The 22,095-nt window shown below is 41.5% G+C and overlaps 1 long non-coding RNA gene across 1 annotated transcript; it reads left to right on the plus strand.

Annotated features, from left to right (window-relative positions):
- The first annotated feature begins 68 nt into the window (after positions 1-68).
- LOC132010325 (uncharacterized) lies at positions 69-13,774 on the plus strand. Its single transcript, XR_009402213.1, has 4 exons — positions 69-634; positions 11,964-12,005; positions 12,474-12,534; positions 13,266-13,774. It is a non-coding gene; the product is annotated as an uncharacterized LOC132010325 (long non-coding RNA).
- Positions 13,775-22,095: the final 8,321 nt, after the last annotated feature.

The raw sequence follows: 22,095 nt of genomic DNA on the forward strand, positions 1-22,095 counted from the left end.
GGTCTTCAGGCCGCATGCGCAGAGGACGCAGTCAGGCTGGGATTTGTGGTCTTTAGAAGTGGGTTGGACCCATTGAGCTAGGGGGCTCCGACAGCCCCGTAAGATAAAATGCTTGCGTTACTAAATGGTCCTTAGTGTAGGATGGATTTAGTGTCCCTAGTTTTTAAACTGCCATTTAGATACATAGGTGGCATGTGATCAATTTCACATTCATAGCTAGCTTTATTAGCATCTTTTTACCCCTTCTTTCTACCGCTCCAAAGGGTGTATCAAGGACAGTTCCTCCCGCTGCAGAAAAAGAAACGAACCTTCCCGCGGCCGGTGCGGATTCTTCTTGTCCAGTGCCTGGGCCCTGACTGCTCCTCTACCTCCACACCCTTATCTCCACATCTCACCACTGACTCGTTGATTTGTGAGGGCGTGTGAGCTTCTGGTGACTAAATTCTTCATTCTGGGTAGGGCGGAGTGGTTATCCGAGATTATCTTGGGGTTTGAGCAAATGCGACCTTGAAACTGGAAACCCAACAGTAGCCTTGGCCAGTTTCTGTGCATTCGTAAAAATAGCCGATTTTCAACGTATTTCACCTTAAATGGAGCTTCCTTTTATTTTTCCCTTCTGTATAGAAGAGAACTGGTGAGTAGAGCACGGACCGGAGTTCCCTGTTGAAATAAAGGGGTCCTGTGGGCAATTAAAAAGTTTTTTCCTGTTCAGATATATTATAGGAACACAGATTAATTCATTAACTTACCCTTTTAGAGTGCAGTTTTCTCATCACTACGAAACACTTGTAAAAATGCAGGAAAGTACAAGGAGTGTAGTTGCTGTCTCTTCGATCACTCAGGGGCAGCTGTTGTCACTATTTGGGTGTGTTATCTCCCAGCATTTTTCCAGTATTATACGGAATATTGCAATTGCAATAGTGACGGCCTTATAGATTATTGGGAAAATAAAGAAGTTAGATGTATGTAAAGTATTTAGAACAAAATGCCTGACAGAGTAGCACTCAATGTTAGTTTTTTTTCCCTGAATTTTTAAAACATATATATATATATATATATATATATATATATATATATATGCATTTATTACATATATGGCTTGCAATTCCTATATAGTTTAGTTTCTTGCCTTTTTCCTTAATACAAGAAAAAAAAGGATACTAAATTATATATGGTTTGTGAATACATGCTTACAATATAAGAATATTTCTAAGTTACATCATTTCCATAAGCATATTATGCACAGAATAACCCATCAAGTGGATATTCTGTATCTTAGTTATTCAATGATTTTTGAACATAATTCAGATTATTTTCAGGTGTTTTTTTTTTTTTTTTCCATTTTAAATAATACTACATCTCCTGAGCATCTTAAATGCAAACTTTTTTTTTTTCATACTTAGAATAACATCCAAATAAATTTCCAGAAGCAGCACAACTTGGTGAGAGGGTAGGAACCCTTTATAAGTTCTTCACCAGGCTGCTTTTACCATACTTTCTGCTTTTCAAAAATCTTAACCTATTTACACTTTTACTAGCAGAGCATGAAAAACCACGTTTCACTTCACTATGCAAACTCTTTTCAGATGCTATTAGCTTAATGGAAAGTATATTCATTATGCAATGAATGTAAATTTTATTGAGTACCTATTATATGCAGGCAGCTCTTCTATGCCTTGAAGATACAGCGGGGTACAGAACAAAGTGCTTGCCTTCAGAGACCTTATATTCTATGTGAAATCAAACCCCCAAACCCATGTTTCCTAATATGGGGTGTTATTAGATGTGATGCAAATCAAAAGTTCTGGGGCCAGACATACCTGGAAAATTCTAGACTCTCTATTGTATTGATCATTATAAGTGAACTGTAAGGTTGCATAACACCAGGGAGATGCCCTCCACTTTCTTAATATTTACTCCCAATGCTCTCCAGCCCCTTGGATGTGACCATCAATCAGAGTAGTTTGTGATTATCTGAATTTTAGAGTTATTTAATGTTTAATTTATTTACCGGTTTATTTAATGTGATTACTTGATGGTTTCATTTTCATGTTGAGTGTCAGGACAACTCTAAGATTAGGTAGTCTGGTACTCCCCCACTTTGTAGGTGTGGAAATTTCTCAGATCCTTTTCAGGCAGCTCATGGAGGAAATGACAGTCCTGGGTCTCAGGATGTACTTCTGAGCATAGGAGTCTGATGCCGGTGTATACTGCTTACATCTTGGTGATTTGGAGTATGGGAGAGACACAGCAGAAGCCCTGAAGCCTGATGTCTTTGCATTTCAACCTCCCTTCCACCTGCTCTTGGATTGGTGGGTGTTTGCTGAACTCTCACCACAGGCAAAACACTGTAGTGACAGGCCAGGGTCCCAGATGCCAACCCTCGTGGACAAACAGCCAGCAGTTTCCCTGCTGTGTGACTGCCATAATTTCTGCTCTGCAAGAATAGGGAATTTGGAAAGGAAAAAAAAAATGTTATTCTGTAGAAGAAGGGAAAAGACTTAGCATGCTGCTTTTATAGTACCTTCTCTCTGGATAACCTTGAATTGTTTAAAAGTTGTGAAAACAAAACCTAAATGTCAAATCTCAACTTTTAAATTTTACGCTGAGTTTCAATTCAAAACAAATATTTTTCCCAGACGTATTTCCTCTGCAAAGGCACCATATGCTGGCATGGAAAACAGAGGCCTGGGGTCATGAGACCCTTAACTGCATGTTTCAACAAATGAAGTGACTTTCCCCTTGACCCAGAAACTCAGAAATCTGAATGAAGGTTAATGTTCAAAATGTTTACTACACTCACTGTTTAAAAAATATTTCAAGCTTTTATTCGAATTTTAGTTAGTTAAAATCTAGTGTAATATTAGTTTTAGGACTAGAATCCAGTGGTTCATCAGTTACGTACAACACCCAGTGCTGATTACATCATGTGCCCTCCTTAATGGCCATCCCCCAGCTACCCCATCCCCCCACCCAGCAACCCCCAGTTTGTTTCCTGGAGTTAAGAGTCTCCTATGGTTTGCCTCCCTCCCTCTCTCTTTTTTTATTTTCTCTTATGTTCCTCTATTTTGTTTCACTTTAAAACAGGAAAGGAAAAAAAAAAAAAAAGGAAACATGTCTTAGCATTAAAGAAAGGTTTTAAAAGTAGAACATTGTGCAACCATTACAATGAGATTTTCAAAAAATATTTCACGACATGGAAAATATTTAAGGACACCGAGGAAGAAAATTACAAACTATATTTTGTATTTTTCTTTAATGAGAATGTGTCATTACCATAATCAGAAAAAATAAAAAAGAGCTGCATGATCTTGTCACTTTCTTATGTGCCCCATAAAGGAGAGGGACACTGTCCTAACTTATAGTAACACTCAACTTCTGACATGAAGGGGAATGGCTTGAAGTAGATACATTCTGTAAAGGACCAGCCTCCAAGGTGAACCAGAGCACTTTCAAGGTTTCTTTCCTTGCTTTAGCATTGACTCCTCCAGCCTCGGGCCATTTTCTTTAGCTTTGCCAAATGCCTACTGAGGCTGGTATCTTTAGAGCAAAGCATGGTAATATGATTTTCCCCTACACATTTTGTGACACTGAAAGGACTTGGGAAATATTTGCATTATTTGTGTATTTCTTTATATTGGACTGAATTCTGCATCAATTCTCTCTCTTTTTGGGGGCGGGGGGGTTCTGTTCTCCAGTGAATTTATTTTGAAAACTGTGCACGTCGCTTTTTTGAATCTTTGGAGAAAACTGTGTTGGGGGTTTGCAGCATTGAACGCAGGATCTGGGGGCGACAGAGGGAGGACCGGCTCTGGGTCAACTCTCCCCCCAAGCTGGGCACCTGCCTCCTCCTTCCCCTTCTCTTCCAGGCCTGTGGGTCACACCACCTTGAAGCAGTCAAGGTCATGGCTCTGGCTTAGTTTCCTTTGGGTTTCTGAAGAACCATCCTGACACTGGGGGGAGCCATCTCCTCACGTTGCAGACGTAGCCTCTGGCTTCAGAAACAGTTTCTTTCTAGAGCTTTCCTTGCTCAGACCTCAGTGTTGGTGCTCACCCAGCGAGCAAGAATCAGGTCTGACCCGCAAAATGGTCCCCGGGAGATGCTCTCCCGCCGGCCGCGTGTGTTTTGGGCTCAGACAGTACCGTTCTCCTTCCCACTGCCCGGCCTCAGTGGGGAAGCCAGTCTCAGAAGCCACAGCAGCTCCTCCCTGGGCCTCCTCAGCCCTCAGGCTTCCTGCAGCAACCATCAGCTCTCACGACCTACTGGTCAACAAGAAAGCATTGAACACCATTTACCTAAAAAAAGAAAAAAAAAGAGTATATGTATTTTTGGTGCAAATAAAAACGTGTGAACAGTAGAGGCTCTGTTGGAGTTTGGCGGGAAACAGGAAATTATATGGTAAAAAAAAAAGGGGGGAAATTACCCATTTTTTTCCCCCCTCTTTGCACAATTATTTGGCTGTAGTAAAAGCGAAAGTAAAAGTTTAGGGCAAGGAATGCATGCCCACTGGAGGGGACGTGCTGGCGGAACAGGGACCCGGGTGTGTGGTGCGGGGGTATTCTGAACAGCCCAGGGGAGAGCTGTGATCTTTCTGGATCCCAAAGTGGGATGTACTGCGCAAGGGAGTGTCCATCAAACTCGGGGCCAGAGCGGTCATTTGTTGTTTTTCTCAGCGAGAAAGCACCCAGAGAGGAATGCTTGCTTTGAGGTTCCTGGTAAGTTAGGCTGGGCCTATCGGGTCATGTAGTTCAGAGCAAGGGAGATGCAGAAGAACCCCAGTAGGCCAGTGGCCTCAGCCAGTCCCACGGGGCTGGGAACTGCGCAGGGGAGGTGATTTGAGTATAAAGGAAGCTTTTTCTACCCCTGGGTTTAAATGCAGCCACAGTTTCGGCAGCAAATGAATTAGTGCGACCTAGCAGATGGCCCCTTGAGCCAGATGTGGTAAGGGATCCTGAAGATTTTCATTTTGCTAACTGAGTACCTCTCTAGGGGGAGACAGGAGTGGTGATATAGCTTGGTGGATTTTGATCCTGTGCATAGGATTGCTGGATAAAAGGTCTACCTATTTGAGTTTTTAGGCAATACAGGAGTTATGAGGGGGCTGGTCTTTGGAGACTAATACCAAATCTGCAGGAAAGCTGAGTAATTCAGACCCTCTCTATTGTGCTCTATTGTGCTTAAAATGGGATAGAGAACCATCCCTTCATCCATTCATTCATTCATTCATTCACTCAAGTATTAATCCATTTAACAACCATTCACTGTGCTCTAGATCATGACAGATGCTGCAGGAATGAGAGCAACCAAGACGGATCCTGCCTTCAGGGGTGTGTCGTCAATTCCCTTTGCATCAGTTCCTAACTTTTATTTTTATTATTTTAATTTTAAAAATTTTTTAAGGTTTTATTTATTTATATGACCGAAGTTACAAGTAGGCAGAGAGGCAGGCAGAGAGAGAGAGAGAGAGAGGCAGGCTCCCTGCCGCACACAGAGTCTGATGTGGGGCTCGATCCCAGCACCCTGAGATCATGGCCCAAGCCAGAGGCAGAGACTTTAGCCCACTGAGCCACCCAGGCACCCCAGTTCCTAACTTTTAGAAATCACCTTTCCTTTGTTATAGTCCAGAAGAAACTGGTACAGGTGTTTGTTTAAAAATCAAAAGCACGAGGGGCGCCTGGGTGGCTCAGTGGATTAAGCCGCTGCCTTCGGCTCAGGTCATGATCTTGGTGTCCTGGGATCCAGCCCCGCATCGGGCCCTCTGCTCAGCAGGGAGCCTGCTTCCTCCTCTGTCTCTGCCTGCCTCTCTGCCTACTTGTGATCTCTCTGTCAAATAAAATAAATAAAATCTTAAAAAAAATCAAAAGCACGAAATTGCACCTAATTTTATAAACTCTGGGCTTTCTTTAATCTTTGAGTCTTTAAATTTATAGGAGTTTCTTCTATATCCGAGCCCCAAAGAGATAGCAAGCTCCTCCTGTCATATCTTGGCAACTAATTGAAGCAATGAAAGGGAAAGAAATGATAAAAATAAATCATTCCAGTTGGCAGAGTATTGCTGTGTGGCTCTCCAAGTGGTTGCTCATCAGAGATGAAGTTGGTGCCATCTTGGACGCGCTGAAACACATTGGTCCCCTTGTGAGGATACAATAGTACCTGCTTTTTCCTCTTGTCATCTGTGACAATGCTGTGCACACTGAAATCAACAGAGTTTACATAATCCAGGTCTGCTGATGTTCTTGAGGCATGGAAATTTTCCTTATTTGTGTTTTAACTCCAAAAGTTTCCCGAGAACATTCTAGAAGTAGGGTTTTGGGGGCAGTAGCCATCAATCCTGGCTACTGATTGAAATCAACTGTGAAACTTAGAAAAATACAGATGTCCACTGAAGATGTGAATTAGAATCGACATGTACATTTCATTTTTAGTTAATTACTGAGTTTGAACATTCAATGACTGGATGGGGTTGAAATAAATCATAGCATATCTATGATGGAATACTATGCTGCCATCTAAAATTATGCTGAAAAAGAATTTCCTGAGTTGAGGAAATATTCATAATGTATTGTTAAGTTAAAGAAAGCAGGCTCAGAGAGTACTGGGTTATAATAGGATGATATTTTTGTTAAGCACTCCTGTGTTTATATGCATCACACAGAAGACCAGAAGGAACTACACGAATGTGTTGAGGATGGTAATTTCTGAGTGGTGATTTTTATTTGTCTTTCCTTTTGCTTTTTTGTGTTTTCTAAGTTTTTAGCATCGGTCATATGTTGCTTTTACCCTGAAAAAAATTCTCTCAATAAATGTTAATGGTTTCCTCTTCAGGAACAACATGATAAAGAGGAACAAAGAAACTTGATATACGTGGTTGCTTCATCTGTCCATGCATGCATCTATCTATCATCCATCATCCATCTCTCATCCATCCTTCCATCCATCCATTCATTCATTATCCATCCATTCATCCATCCATCATCCATCCATCCATCCCTCCCTCATCCATCCATCATCCTTCCATCCATTCATTCATTCATTATCCATCTATTCATTCATCCATTATCCATTCATCCACCTATTTATTTTTTCATGATTTTTGCTGAGTCATAAATTTTTTTCATTAGTTTTCTTTTTTCTAAAAAAATTTTATTTATTTATTTGACAGAGAGAAAGAGCACAAGCAAGGAGAGCAGCAGGCAGAGGGAGAGAGAGAAGCAAGCTCTCTGTTGAGCAGGGAGCCCGATGTGGGGCTCGATCCCAGGACCCTGGACTCATGACCTGAGCTGAAGGCAGATGCTTAACCAACTGAGCCACCCAGGCACCCTGTCTTTTTTTCTCTATTATTAAGACAAAGATGCCTTAAGCATCTGCCGTGTGCTTGGCACTGTTAGTAGGCACTTGGGCTGCAGACCCAAATCTAGTGCTATGGCTCTCACTTACCCTCCAGCATGCCTTGATTGGAGAAGTGTCTGTTCATATCTTCTGCCCATTTTTTGATATGTTTGCCTGTTTCATGTGTGTTGAGTTTGAGGAGTTCATTATAGATCCCGGATATCAACCTTTTGTCTGTACTGTCATTTGCAAATATCTTCTCCCATTCCGTGGGTTGCCTCTTTGTTTTCTTGACTGTTTCCTTTGCTGTGCAGAAGCTTTTGATTTTGATGAAGTCCCAAAAGTTTATTTTCGCTTTTGTTTCCTTTGCCTTTGGAGACATATCTTGAAAGAAGTTTCTGTGGCTGATATTGAAGAGATTACTGCCTATGTTCTCCTCTAGGAGTCTGATGGATTCCTGTCTCATGTTGAGGTCTTTTATCCATTTTGAGTTTATCTTTGTGTATGGTGTAAGAGAATGGTCGAGTTTCATTCTTCTACATATAGCTGTCCCAAGAGGCTGTGAGGAGCTCCTTCAAATGCAGAGTTATTCCCTCAAGCCTTCATGGGGAGCAGTTCTAGGTGGGGCCTGGCAATTTCCTATTTTAAACAAGTGCACCCCACATGGTTCTGACACAGACAATCCCATACCAGCCTTTGAGAACCTGTGAGGAGTGGGCACTTGGGCTTAAGCAGTTTAAAGTCTACAGCTGATGAGCAATGTCAAAATGCAAAAATCTCATTTGTTGGTTCCATCATGGTATTTGACTTAAGTTCCTCCAGGATCCATAACTTCACTGTCTCATTTTAGAGTGCAACAGTTTAAGTGGGTTGACAATTGAAATGTGCCCAATCAGGTTGCCAGCCTCCTTGAAAGACATTAGATATGACAAACACCTTCCTTCCTTAAGGACAGTTAGCAACAGCCCAAGAAGTAGTAATATTCCTAATAGTGGCCACCGTTTCTTAAGTGGTGAGTGCATGCCAGTCATATCTCCAAGCACCATAGACTCATTTACTCAAAACCCTGTGGGTTACCTATAGATATGATCACCCCTGTTTGACAGAAGAGGAAACTGAGGTCTAGCGAGGTTAATGAACACATGCAAGCTTATACGGCCAGTCATCTTCCAAGAGTCCATGGGCTCAACTGTGATATTGTCCAGCCCCCAACTCTCCAGGTGGCCACTAAGCAGCCTCCTGATGTGACTCCACCTCCAGGGCTCCAGAATATTGACCACCTAGGCAGCTTTGGATAGGTGGCCCCAGCTGAGTGTTTCCTGGTGTGAAATTATTATTTAACTTCAACCTTCTAAAACTGTGCCCTTCATGGTTGCAGCTAGTACAAAGTTAAAAAACACTTGATAAAATGCATAAAACACAGCCAGCAGCATATTTCCAAATCACGTTGTAAGCCAGGCAGCATTCACTTGAAACACATCCTTGGGGGCAAAGTAGTTACGAGAACTTCCATGGAGTCAGTACACAGGGGTATCCATTGAGCCAGGACAAGCTGGGAACTGGGGGAGACCTGGGCCCTGTGGAAAGAGCCTGGGGAGGGCATCAACAAATGCAGAGAAGTTTACTACAGTTTTTGCTCAGGAGCCAACCTGAGATTGAAAGAAGACCTGTCTTGTACCCTACCTCCAGACATTTTTTCACTCTTTTTGTTAATAGTACCATGTGCATTATCATCATTTCCATTTTTTATTTTATTGAGATATAGTTCACATACCATATATTTGTATACCCTTTAAAAATGTACATTTCAGTGGTTGTTATCTGCAGGAGGTTGTGCTACTACTACCACTGTCTAATTCAAGAACATTTCGTCTGGCCAACAAGAAATGCCATGTCCATTAGCAGTTACTCTCCATTCTCTCCTCCCCCAAGCCACCAGCAAACTGTGGTGATTTTTAATGGCTAGATCTTCTCTCTTTGAATAGATTACAAGAGACCATGGAACTCCTCACTCTTGGCACACAACAGGTGCTTAGTAAATGTTTTTCCTCGGTGATAAAGCTCTCAAATGCTCTACTCTTTTTCTGACTGGTATGATAATTTTGAAATTCTATTAAAGGACCACAAGAAGGAAACATACAGCTGAGTTTTACTTTTTTCCCGTTCCCCTCAGCCCCCCGCACTTCGGAAGGTCTAAACTCAGAGGTCTCATGTCAACAGGATAAATATTTTATTGGTCTTATTTTTCATTCAGTTTGATTTAGGAAAAGACAAGGTCATCTTGGGTCTTACATTGTAACACGGATATCGGCAGGTCAGTGGTGTTTCATGTTTCTCCTGCTCCTAAAAATACAGTGAGGAAATTCACAGCCTGGACTGTGGGAAAAGGAGAAGAAATGCTGAAACTCTGAAATGCCTGGGTCTGAATTGGTTGTTTACAGAGTGAAAAGCAGGTCACACATAGGCTGAGACGCTACTTCCGTCATGCCTGGGAATCTACAAACTCAATTCTCTCTCATTGGCAGAACATGAAAGCTAAAGATTATCCCCTAATCCTGTGGCATTTTTTAATCCATGGAATGGGCTTTGCTGCTCAAAAATTTTCACTTAAAGTCACACACTCTCTGGAGATACAATTATTTTGTTTACCCCTGCGTTATCTATGGAAAAAGGTGTTGGAATGAATGTCTACAACAGTTACTGTGGATGAAAATGGTTTTGTCACTGTCCAGGAGTGACCACCCTCCCTCCATCCCAAATTTCCACTTCTTTTTAAATTCAAGCCGTGGCAGCTCCTGTGATAGCTTTTCCTTGAAAAATAAGAGCATAACATTAATGCATTGCCAAAAAGTAGAGAAAACCTGGATGTCCATTGATGGATGAACAGATAAAATGTGGCCTATCTATACAACGGAATATTATTCAGCCATAAGAAGGATGAATTTATACAGGCTACCATGTGGGTAGATATTGATAATAGAACGAAAGAAATGATCAAAACCAGACACAAAAGGCTACAGATTGTATGATTCCATTTATATGAAATGTCCGCATAAAAGCAAATTGACAGAGACAGAAAGTACGGTGGTGATCGCCAAGGGCTGGGGACGGGTGGGGAGTGACTGCTAACGGTCACAGGATTTCTTTTATCAGGTGATGAAAATGTTCTGGACTTAGACAGTGGTGAGGTTTGTATGACTTTGTGAATATGTGAAAAACTGCTAAATTGTCTATTTTAAAAGGGTGAATTTTATGGTATATAGGTTATTTCTCATTAGAACACGTGAAAAGAAAGTATTTGCTGCAAAACCACCCAAGGGCTTAAAAATAAGAGTAAGAAGGGAGTATCTGACCTTATTTTGTTGGTGCCTGAGATGACTTAGAAGCTCTGTCCGAGAGGCACCATTCCTCTCTTCACCACTGCAACTCTTGCTTGGATCATGGAACTAAAGAATTTTGACAGCTGGGCAGGGCTTAGAGATTCGAATCTGTTCTCCCATTTGTCTGGTGAGGGAACTAGTCATAGGCAGTAGAAACGACAGGTTCAGAGTTGCCATATTAGTGGCTGAACTAGACCTAAAACCTTGCTTCCTTTCCACTTGATGTATATTACAGCTGTTTTCCTCCTCTATTCAAATACGATTGTACATTCTACAGACCTTAATCTTCTTGAAACACAGATCTTAGGTTACCTCCCTGCTGAAAAATAAAAACCTTCAATGGCTCCCCACTGCCCTCGGTCTCCTGTTTGCCACTTGGTTCCCATGGCTCCTTGGATGGACAGTCTTTGCTGCTCCAAAACACAATGTGCTTTTCAATATCACACCTTTGTTCAATATCACGTTTTGTTACTAAACTTTGTATATTTTTATGTCTTCCCACCTCAGTGAAATCCCAAATTTCTTGAAGACTCTGATCATGTTTTGTGTATCTTTGACCTCTGAGAACAGGGCACAATGCTGTTCCTTGAACTTGGTAGGGTTCAGGAAATATTTGTAGATCAGTTGATTCCAAATTCAAGACTACAGTGTGTCTTTGCCTGGATAAATCCAAAGCGTATCTTAGAGGAGGTCTGGCGACAGGTGAATCTTTCATGCCACATCTCTTTTGTTGGAGAATGAAGACTGCATTTAATTTTTGGAATTAATTTGGACAAAAAGATTCTAGAAAACTCTCATGAGGTGAGATTTAGTTTCAAAAAGGCAAAACACATGGACTTTAAAAAGAAAAAAAAGAAACCAACGTTATTTTTGAAATAACATTTTTTTGGTGTTACAGAAGTAATTTGTGTTCCTTGTAGAACATTTAAGAAAATTCTGAGAAAGTTCCAGGAGTATAAAGAAGAAAATAAAAAGTGTCCATAATTGTAGCCCCTAGGAACTATCTATTGATAATCTTTATTTTGTATAGCCCTTTTTCTCTGTATGCCACAGATACCTCCTTTACAAAAACGAGATCCCATTCTGTATGCAGTTTTGTAACTTGCTTTTAAATTAAATGAGAAATAAAAAAATGTAATAGTTCTGCATAGTGGGAAGAATTTTGTTGCTGTCAACTCAAATGATTCATTCTGATGACATGGAGAAAAAAACAACTCAGTATTTGTTTTGCTTCTTTGCTTTTCTTGGTGCAGGAAAGAGTAACACAGAGGAAGAGCAGTTCCGAGAACTAAGAAGTGAGTACCTTTCTAGCTACTTTCTCCCTAAGGGACGTGGAGCCATGTCCCCTCTCTGGGTCTCTGACTTCTCACCAGTTCTGTGAAGGAACTGTATCTTTGAAGGTCCTTTTCTAGCTCTTGACTTCTGTGAGCTTTATGATGCCCCCACCCCGTCTGGTCTTTGACCTGTGGTACTTCAGAGCCTTCTAAGTGCTTAGAAGACAGGGAATATGACTGTTTTCCCCCTGGTTTATGCCAGCACGGTTCCTGGCAAAGAACTGTCCCTCAATAAATATTTATTAATGAATGAATGAACGAGACTGCCATGAATACGATCCTTTGTCATGAACATCGTTAGAACACATGGTCTGCTTTTGGAAGCACCAAATAGGAATTCTATATTTAGGTTCTTGGAATTGGGATAATAACATAACTCAGTAATACCACGCGCTGATTGATTAATGGGAAGTATTTGCCCATCTTCAGGATTCCATTTGGCTCTCCCTGTGGCCCCAGTAAGGAAGATGTTACCAGTTCCATTCTGCAGGTAAATGAGGATGGCCAAGTTCTACTGCTGACCTCCTAATTCCGGGGCCCTGGTTCTTTCTGCCACACTGCGCTGTCTGTCTTTTCCCTCTGAATGGAAAGTTACTGTACATTCGGGTGAACTTAAGGCAGAAGTTCTCAAGATTTAGCGTCCCTAAGAACTGCTGAGGGCTTAGCAATCCACATTGAAATAATCACTTGGGGTGATGTTGGTGCAGGTGGTCTGAAGAGTACACTTTGAGGCGCACTAGCTTAAAATATTTCAGATTCGGTGTTTTGTCAAGCAGAGGAGGTGGCCATGAGAAGACCATTAGGATCTTCATCAAGCATCGGTTTGCCCAAGTTTTGATTTCCAAGGAGGCCGGGGAATAACGATATAATAGTTGATGTTCCTTATGGGTTTACTGTGCCAGGAGCTTTTCTAAGTGCTTTACATACATTATCTTCTATTAATTCTCTGAAGAGCCCTGTGGGGTATGCCCTGTTACTACCTCCATTGTACAAGGAAACTGAGGCTCAGGCAAGTACAGCTGGCTTATCTTTAATCAGGTGACTTTCACAATGGGATTAACTACTCAAGTCCTAGTATTGCCAGGTTAAGGAAACCTAACTCTTAATTATTTTTATGACAGCTGGGGGAAGCTGGTGAGTGTCATTGGCTGATAGGGAGAGTAATTCATATTTTGGCTTACACATTCATGTCTTTTCCCTTACGTGGATCGCTCTTGACAGTCGTGAAACTGGAAAACAAAACAGAACAATGAAACGGATGATAGTCATGCCGTGGCCCCTTCTTCCCCTGGGAGACCTAGAACCAGCACCTGCTATATACCGGACCTAACGCTACTTCTACCTCAAAACTGAACTGTTCCTTTGGGGCTATTTGAATGCTAACTACTGACCAGATATTTGACCATGTTAAGGAATTATTGTTTCTTTCTGTTTTTTGTTGTTGTTTGTTGTTTCTTCTCTCTCTCTCTCTTTTTTTTTTTTTGGTATGATATTGATATTGTGATAATGTTAACAGTATTTCAATTTTGGAGCTTTGTCCTAAAATATGCACACATGAAATATGAAAAAGGTTTTGGATTTGCTTCACAATAGTTCAGTTTGGGGGGGGCGATAGATGAAACCAGATTGGTTTTAGGACGATAATTGTTGAAGCTGGTTATGAACATAGAAGGGTTTATTATATGATTGCCTTCGGTTTTGCATGTTTAAACATTTTCCTAATAAAGAGTAAAAAGTAATTACTTGTCTTACGTCCCTTTCACTCGGCAAGTCGACTTAATAAGTTTAGCTGAAGCACTCGAGGTTAATAATGGATTAATATGTAGTTGCTGCAAGAGAACATTTACATTTTTAACAAGGATCGGTGATGTCTTAATCGAAGAAGCGAATGTTTTGGAAATTTCAAGCATTACCCCCGCCTGATGGGAGAAGTATTTTGTATCAGCTCAAACTTTCTCCTTCCCCAGCTTACCTGTGTGTAGAATTGGCCTTGATCCCTGACTTCGGAGACACTTTTGGTAATCATTATCTTTTCTTTTTTGTTGTTGTTAAGATTTTTTTTTTAAATTTATTTGACAGAGAGAGAGAGAAAGAGAGAGAGTGAACAGGCACACAAGCAGGGGGAGCAGCAGAGGGAGAGGGAGAAGCAGGTTCCCCACAGAGCAGGGAGACCAATTCAGGGCTTGATCCCAGGATCCCGGGATCATGACCTGAGCTGAAGGTAGACACTTAACAGACTGAGCCACCCAGGTGCCCTACCTTTTCTTTTCTAATAATGTTTTATTATGACTTGGCATTGTATGACATTCAAAACATTTCCCAGACCCTTGTTACTTTCCTGTCAGTGGACAGTGTGTATTGTTCAGCGCGTGAAAAAATAGGGGCCCCAAGAGGTTAATTAGATGTAGTTATTGGGCTGGTTAATGAATTCTTTCATCTCTCTATCTCTCCTACAAACAGGCAGCATGCGCTGAGCATCTACTATAGAGTTGACGTGGTGCCAGGGTAACGTGATACAGAGATGCATGAAAGGGTGCTTGACTTTGAGGTGCTCATATTTTAGGAGAGAAAACCATGTGCTAAGTGGGTAAGTCTAAGAGGCTGAGGACTTTGTAGAGAGGATGAGACTTTACTGGGCCATGCAAAAGAAGCAGAAGTTCATCACACAGCCAATTAATGTCAGAATCAGGGAATTCACCAATTAACCCAAACGCAGGGATCTTGCCATCTGCCTGGTCTGACACAATTTCTGTGTTGGTATTGTGCTTCTCTTTTCTCGTCTGAAATCCCAGTTTTCCTTGTTGCTTGTTAACTCCTGCAGGATTTTTCTGAAAGCCTTACAACGGTCCTGTTATCTAAACCGCACAGAATGAAGCAGACCTCTTTCTTCTTGGGGGATGCAGGGAGCAGCAGGTTGCTTGAAAGGAATGGGTGGGAAGTAGAAGGATAACCAGGGCATCGTCCTTCCTAGGATGTAGCCCAGGGGCGTTCCCATCCCTCTGTGACACAGATGACTGCCTCCTCGACTCCGATCACTTTCCAGGCGACCGACGGCGTGGAGAACCTCACTCATGTTTACCTGTTCGGGCAGCCATTACTCACCTCTTCCCACACACCCCCACGCTTGCACACAAAGCCACAGAGTGACAAAAAATTTCTTTAAAAACCTTCCCCCAACCCCATTCTAAAATGTCAAGTGTTTCAGTTTTGAGAAAAAAGAAAGCTGAAGAAAGCATGACTCATGGCAGGGCTGACAAACAACTATCTGGAGGTATGCTGGTGAGTCACGCCGTGGAGATCTGCCTTTATGTTGTGCAAAGGGCCCGGGATTGAAGGAGCATCATGGGACCAGCCAGTAAAATTCCACTACTCTCTGAAGCCCATTTCGAGGTAATTTAAAAACCCTGGGCTTTTTCCAGCCCCAACCCGGTGTACGGCTCTGGGTACCCTCAGGTATGTTGATCTATACAGGAAATCAGGAGGAATGATTATTAATAACTGGAACAAAACCATTATTATCTTTCCATGCCCAATGCCATGCTGAACCAGCCCTGCTTGCTTCTGCAAGCCAGCAGACTGCTGGATTTTCTTGAAGGGTATTGGGTTGCTAAGCAACAGCGCTGCCAGCATCCATCATGCCCAGCAATGTCAGCACCCGAGTGTGGCCTGCGGAGTACGCTTGCTCCCCTCCCCCAGCCTCCCCTCTGCAAGCTCCCCCCACCAACTCCCCATGAAAAACGTTAATTTGCATCTTGGGGACAGGAGCGGTGCCAGGTAATTCTGTGTATAAAACACCACAGTGCAGGACATGAAGCACAAATATTGTTTTTGGTTGCAAAACAGGACATGTGACGTAGTTGAAAATACAGACTCATTTGTGTACACACCTCATATAAGGAGTGTGGGCATAATTTAAAAGCCTGCACGCCAAATATCCTGGTGTGTTCTGCCTTTAAATCATTTGCCCCTCTCTGCCCGTGCGGCATCTTATTTATACCCTATTCTGTCCGTATCTATCTCCTTCCCTTTGTTCTGTGGTCTCCTGGGTGATCGAGTTATTGTTTCTGTGTAGAGCTCTGTGGACAAAAGGGAGCCTCTTTGTGGAAGGGAGATGGCCCTGTGCTTACTGGTTGGAAGATGTTGTTTGCAAGGCCCGTCACTATGGCCGTTTTGCTCCGGAAGTGCCCATTTTCTGGGCAGAGTTTCCATCTATCTGTGTCTTTTACTTTCTTTCAAGGGGCCGCAGGCTGAGTAAACTGGTCAAGTGCCAGAGGCTGAGTGATGGACAAGAAAGAGTATCTATCCGTTCTGGGGTTAGACAGACCCAGATCCGAATCCTTCCTCCTCCCCAAGCAGCTCTGGCATCTTGGCAAGTTACTCTCCCCATTTCGGAAAAGGAAGATAATGGGAACGACCTCACTGTGTTGTTGGGGGAGGGCCGGGTGTGATAACGCATCAATACGCCTGGCCCACAGTGTTGATGAAATGGCAGATATTACAAGGATTGAGTGAATCATGGATGATTCCCAGTTGGAAGGGTGTTAAAGACGTCATGGGGTTCAGTAAGAGTTTCTAATTCCCCCATGCCTCCCTGTGGATAAGCAGGGCAGGCTGGGGCTGGGTTGTCAAAGGCTATACCGAGTTGACCCTTGGTGACAGGGCTGGGTTATAAGTTCTCAGACTCCTGGCCCCAGTGGTCTTTCTTCTGGGTCCATTATGATACCTATTGCCTTCCTCAAAGTTATATTGGGGACTTACAGTAGACTGATGTCCCCCTGCCCCCTTGTAACTTGTTCAAGGCTTACTGGCAGGAACTTTTGTCTAACTATAGGATTTGGGTGGCGATCAAAATCTGGAATTTGACTGGAGGCGTGGCAAAGATGAAGCAAGTGCCCCAGGAGCCCAGGAGGATGACTTTACTGGGTTTTCCTCTGACCACTGCATCATGCTTTATGCTACCTCTTCTCTAAAGCCGTGATAGAGAAGATAGAAGCAAGGACTGCGTCTCTTCAGTTGTTATCAAAAATGCTCCTTTATACATTTAAAGTACCTCCTTTCTCCCCCCAAATCTATACCCTTCTCTCTTAGAGAAACCATCTCCCCTCAAGGAAAGCTGAGGCCTTCCTGGTCTGGTATTCCCAGTGCAGGAAGAGCCAAGCAGGCAGCCCTCAGCTTGAGTGCAAGGAAGACATGTCGGTCCAGTTGGGTGTACCATTCCTTTTTAGGAGCCTGGGAAGATGAGCAAGGGATCTGTCTAGGTTTACTCTAGGTCAAAGGTGGGTTGGGGAGAAGACCAATGAGCAAAGTAAATTCAAAGGAGATAAATAGGCCAGTGCCTTTGGGAGACCCTGGCAACAAGGAGTGGGAAGAATGCATCAGCAGCCACGAAGGGGGAAGTGAGTGAGGAAGGGCTCTTGGGAGATCCTACCAGGGAGGCTCTCTGTCAATCCCTCTCTGTCTCTTCTCCCCCCTAATGGTCCATGGGGTCACCAAACCATGAAGAGGTGGGAAGCATTCCTCCAAAGTCAGGATGGTGTGCACTAGAGGTGACTCAATGTCTAAGATCAGTGACAGAATACTCATATCTAGGAAACAGGGTCAAGGACATGAGTCAGACTTATGGGTTTCAGTCCTGGCTTTATCAGCCTCCTGTGTCACCTCAAGCAGGTCATACACACTTGGAGCTCAGTTTCTCCATCAGAAAAAGGGTGATAAGAATATATGCTTTAGAAAAAAAAAAGAATATATTCTTTAGGGTTGTTTTCAGAATAAATGAGTTAATCTACATAAAGCACCATGTACAATGCCTGACATGCAGAAAAGTCCAGAACAACAAACTCTTTTTGTTGTTATGGCCCGAACATCTCTCAGGAAGAAAAGAACATTCATTCACACTCATTCTTCAGTCACAGTTTAGAGAAGCCCCAATTCTACCCCAAAATGTGAAAGCCTTTTCACTGAACCACAGAGAAGTGGTCTGCAGAAAACTTACCAGCATGGCTTTGGGGCCCAGTCCAGCTCCCTGGAAAAAACTATCAGCGACAAATTCCTTCTTTTGGGTGGCCCTGAGCACAGCACTAGGCCCTCATGGACTATTTAAAAAGTAGGACACAAAAAGTGCAAGCTGCATCCCATGATTATACTGGTCTTTCCATCAGAGAGGTGTGACTCTTAAGGGGAGCCCACATGAGATCGCGGGGCTGAGCCAAAGCTGAGCACAACTTTCCCAGGATCCAACCTCTCGGCAAATAAAATAATGAGGAATACACAATAGGAGAATGCTAATTAAAAGAAAGCTAGTATGGCTACAACAATATCAAACGAAATAGTTTTTAATTATAAAAGTACAATTAGGGAGAATAACATAGTCATTACATATTATAAAAGCAACGTTCATTTTTAAAAAAATTTAATTTTATTTATAATCAATTAACATATGGTGGATTATTAGTGTCACAGGTAGAATTTAGTGATTGGTCAGTTGCATACAATGCCCAGTGCTCATTGCATCATGTGCCCTCCCTAACGCCCATCACCCAATTAGCCCATCCCCTCCCCCACCTCCCCTCCAGCAATCTTCAGTTTGTTTCTTAGAGTTAGGAGTTTCTTATGATTTGTCTCCCTCTCTGATTTCATCTTCTTTTATTTTTCCCTCCCTTCCCCTATGTTCATCTTTTCTGTTTCTTAAATTCCACATGTAATTATCTTTCTTTGACTGACTTATTTTCCTTAGGATAATACCCTCTAGTTCCATCCACATCATTGTAAACAGTATGATTTCTTTTTTTTTTTTTTTTTTTGTTGGCTGAGGAATATTCTATTGTATGGAATGGATCCATATGCCACATCTTTATCCATTCATCTGTTGATGGACTTTTAAGCTCTTTCCATAGTTTGGTTATTGTGGACAATGCTGCTATAAACACTGGGGTGCAGGTGCCACTTCGAATCACTATGTTTGTATCCTTTGGATAAATACCTAGTAGTGCAAATGCTGGATTGTAGGGTAGCTTTATTTTAAACTTTTTGAGGAACCTCTATACTATTTTCTGGAGTGGCGGCACCAATTTAAAGGAATAGTTCACTAAGATACAGCCACCTGGATTGTGCCTAACAAAATCACCTTAAAAAAAAAATATATATATATATATCAAAAACTTACATGATTACAGGAAACTATTGACAAATATTTCTCCACATTTATAGTGAGAGAATGTAACAAACCTTCCATAGTAATTGATAGAACAATAAGACAGAAAATTAGTAAGAGCGTAAAAGATTTGAACACAATGCATAATCTCGAACAATAATCATACATGTAATTCCTCCCTCAACAGTAGAGCAGATACATTCTTTTTAAGCAAATTTGGAGAGTTTGTGGAAGTTGACTGTATACTAGATATTTATATTATGAGGCCATTTTATGTAAAGTTTAAAAACTTATAAAACTATACTATATAATATATATGGATGATATGCATACTAAAAGCATACAGTGCACAGGAGCAATAAATCACAAATTCAGGCTGTGGGCTCTCGACATGGAAGGAAGAAAAGGGGATGAGAGAAAGAAATATTAGAGCCCTCAACAGTACCTGAATTGCTTTTAAAAAATAACTTGAATAAAAGAAAAGACTAGGTCCTGATCCTAGTCAAGATGGACTTTACCATCATAGCCTACCTCTCACACTAATGACATCCGAAACCCTGGACAAAGGAGCAACTACCTGAGGACTCTGAAAAGTAACAGCAGGCAGATTGAGGAGGGGAGTCAAAACTTGAAGAATAATCGATTCAGGGGTGAGTTTCTCATCTCCCTTCCTTTTAGGTCCCAACTTTGATCTGAAGGAAGCCTTGTTGTGGCCCAAAACTCTGACAGAAACTATACCTTTTGGCTAGAAGACTGAGAAAAGGGGCCCCTGGAGTGGGCAAGTGGACAAATTCTGGAGAAGAGAGAGTTGGAGAAGTAGATCCTCCAATTCTTTAGGTAAACTAACACCAGCCCTAAGTTGTCCAGAGTTGCATATGCCCAGGACAGACCTAAATGTAGTACTACAAAGGCTTTGACAACTGACCTGATCCTGGAACCTCATAAACAGAAGATGATACAGCAATTATGATCTGAACTCAACTGGGTTGATTGTCTGCTAAAACCAAAGCAAAGCAAAGCAAAGCAAAGCAAAACAAAACAAAATCAACATTCTGCAGTTTTTTTTTTTTTTAAGATTTTATTTGTCTATTTGACAGAGAGAGAGCAAGAGAAAGAGAGAGAGCACATGCGCACAAGCAGGGGGAGTGGGAGAGGGAGAATCAGGGAGCCTGATGTGGGGTTCAATCCCAGGACCCTGGGATCATGACCCAAGCTGAAGGCAGATGCTTGATGAATGAGCCACACAGACACCCCCAGATTTTTTTTTAAACAGGATTTTGAATCTTACAGCATAATATTCAAAATATACATGATACAAACAAATTTACTTGACACACAAAGAATCGGAAAATGTGATCATTTCTCAAAGGAAAAGACAATCAATGATGTAAATCCTGAGATGGCCCAGATGTTGGAATTAACTCACAAATACTTTAAGGTGGCTAATAGAATCATGCCTATAAGATAATGGCAAACGCCTTCAAATGGAAAGTTAGAATTGGTCAGCAGAGAAATAGAAAGTATGCAAAAAAGATTGCAGTGCAAATTTTAGAAAGGAAAATGACAGTATCTGAAATGAAAAAGCTCAGTGAATGAGTTTAACAGCAGAATGGAGTCAGTGAACTTCAAGACAGATCAATAAAAATAACTGGATCTGAAGGAGAGAAAATTAATTGAAAAAAAATTAGCAGTGTCTCAGGGGACTATGGGACAAGATCAAAGGGTCTAACATCCTGTTGTTAGAGCACCAGATGGAAAGAGTGCAAGAATTGGAACAGAAGCAAAGTGTTTGAAGAATTAATCACTGAAACACCTCAAATTTGGTGAAAAGCATATATTCGTAGATTCAGGAAGCTCTGCAAATCTTAAACAGGATAAACTAAGAGGGAATCACACCTAGACACATCTAATCAAACTGTTGAAAAATAAAGATAGTGGCAAAATCTTGAAAACAGCCAGAGATAAGTAACACATTATATATAATGGAGTAATGACTCACATGACTGAGGATTTCTCACCAGAAACCATGAAGGCCAGAAGACAGTAGAATAACATCTTCAAAGTGCTTAAAGAAAAGAACCGTTAAAACCAGAATTCTATATCTAGAGAAAATATTCTTTAGGAATGATGGTAAAATAAGGGCATTCTCAGATTAAGAAAAAGTAAGAGAATTCTTTGCCATCAGACCTGCTCTAAAATAAATGCTAAAGGGAGTCCTGTAGGCTCAAGGTAAGTGATACTGGAGGGAATCTTGGAACTTCAGGAACCAAGGGGGAGCAACAGAAATCATAAATATCTGGGTAAGTATAATAGACTGTTTTTCTCTTTCTAAATTCTTTATGCTATATAGCAAAAGTTATAACATCAGTGGTATTCTTAATATATTTAGAAATAATATATGTATAATAATTATAATAGAAAGAGGGGAGAGAAACAAGATGTATATGATTGTAAGGCTTCTACATTTTCTTATGAAATAGTAACTTGAAGTAGACTCTAAAAGTTTAGGGGTGTATATTGTAGTCTCTATAACAACCACTAAACAAATTAATATGAAGAAGGGCACCTGGATGGCTCAGTCAGCTAAGTATCTGCCTCTGGATCAGGTCATGATCCTGGGATCTAGCTCCATGTGGGAAATCCCTGTTCAGCAGGAAGTCTGCTTCTCCCGCCCCTGCCCCCCACTCTGTTCCTCTCCCTCTGCCCCTCCCCTGCTCATTCTCTCTTTCTCTCTGTTTCAAAGAAATAAATAAAACCTTTAAAAAATTAATATGAAGAGATATAGCTAAAAAAGTGAACAGATAAAGTGGAATACTAAAAGATTTAAATAATCTAAAAAAGGACAGGAAAGAAGGAACAGAACCAATAATAGAAAATTAGATCAAAAGAAAATCAAATACT

This window comes from Mustela nigripes, chromosome 2, assembly GCF_022355385.1.
Source record: "Mustela nigripes isolate SB6536 chromosome 2, MUSNIG.SB6536, whole genome shotgun sequence".
Taxonomy (NCBI): Eukaryota; Metazoa; Chordata; class Mammalia; order Carnivora; family Mustelidae; genus Mustela; species Mustela nigripes.